This window comes from Octopus bimaculoides, chromosome 20, assembly GCF_001194135.2.
Source record: "Octopus bimaculoides isolate UCB-OBI-ISO-001 chromosome 20, ASM119413v2, whole genome shotgun sequence".
Lineage (NCBI taxonomy): Eukaryota > Metazoa > Mollusca > Cephalopoda > Octopoda > Octopodidae > Octopus > Octopus bimaculoides.
Genome location: NC_069000.1, coordinates 28033478 through 28034754, shown reverse-complemented (window position 1 = coordinate 28034754; position 1277 = coordinate 28033478). Strand labels below are relative to the sequence as shown.

At 31.1% G+C, this 1277-nt stretch overlaps 1 protein-coding gene across 8 annotated transcripts in view; it reads left to right on the top strand.

The window, feature by feature from the left end:
* Positions 1-1277, top strand: part of LOC106867275 (dynein regulatory complex subunit 6) — a 153056-nt gene that overhangs the window by 73023 nt on the left and 78756 nt on the right. The window lies entirely within an intron of this gene.

Genomic DNA, 1277 nt, shown 5'->3' with positions numbered 1-1277 from the left:
TCATTAAACACTTTCATTAATCACATACATATACACAAATACTTGCATGTCAACACACATGTGTATATGGATATAAATACAGTGAGAAATATACATCTACAGAAATATACTTACATATGTATGCATGCAGATATACACATACATGCACACAGATATACTCTATAGACATATATGTATTCTTTCGATAAAAATCAATAGTCCAATACCATGGGTTTTATGCAAATATGTAGTTACTTGATTGAACATTGAATAACAGATGACAATTCCACCATTTAATTGATGAGAGTATGGTATAGAATTTCATAAAATTAGGGATAATGCAAGATGTCAACAATCATTGTGGCAAAGGAATAGAATAGAACAATGTTACTGCATGTACAGGATATCACTCCAAAACACAATTGCATTAACATGGTTGGACTGTGCCACTTTCTTGGTGATAGGTACATGAAGTGAAACATCATTACTCATATCTATCCCCAGGTCATGCACAGTATTTGACTCTGGAATTGCTACTCATTTTGGTCCAAAGTATTTTTGTTGTGGTATGCTAGAAGTTAAAATTTCATCAACATCAAAAATATATGAATTTTCATGGGGGTTATGGCTGTTATGCATAGAATATAATTTCCAAATTTCATAAAGATCCATTCAGTACTTTTGACTTAGTTTTGGATAAGAAAACAGATGACTAATGTGTGTGTTTGTGTGCATGTGTATGTGTGTGTGTGATGGGTGTATATATGTATAGATATCTGTATGCATGTATATATATGTATATATGTGTACATATTACATGTACATCTATATATATACATCTACACATATGTATACATATACATGTATGCATATAGATCTATATCTATATATATATCTATACATATACGTGTACATATACATCTATATGTATACATATACATCTCTCTCTCTCTTTATTTATTTCTCTCTCTCTCTCTCTCTACATATATATACATATATATACACCATTAAAGTGAAAGTATCTGTCATTACAGTATCGAAATGTGATTGTTTCAGTTAGTGGAATAGTTTCATTTTTAAAGTGAAAGTATTTGACATGAGTGTTTTTGTTTCACTTTTGACACGTAATACTTAAATAGTGGAGGAGATATTATGTTGCTGTGGGCTCGAACTATGCAAGAAGTTGAACATTTTTTTGACTAAAACACAACCGGGACCCTAAGTAAGGCATGTGTAAAATTTGAATGAAATTGGTTGTGTAGTTCTCGAGTTTTAGGGATTCACACAGACAGACAGAC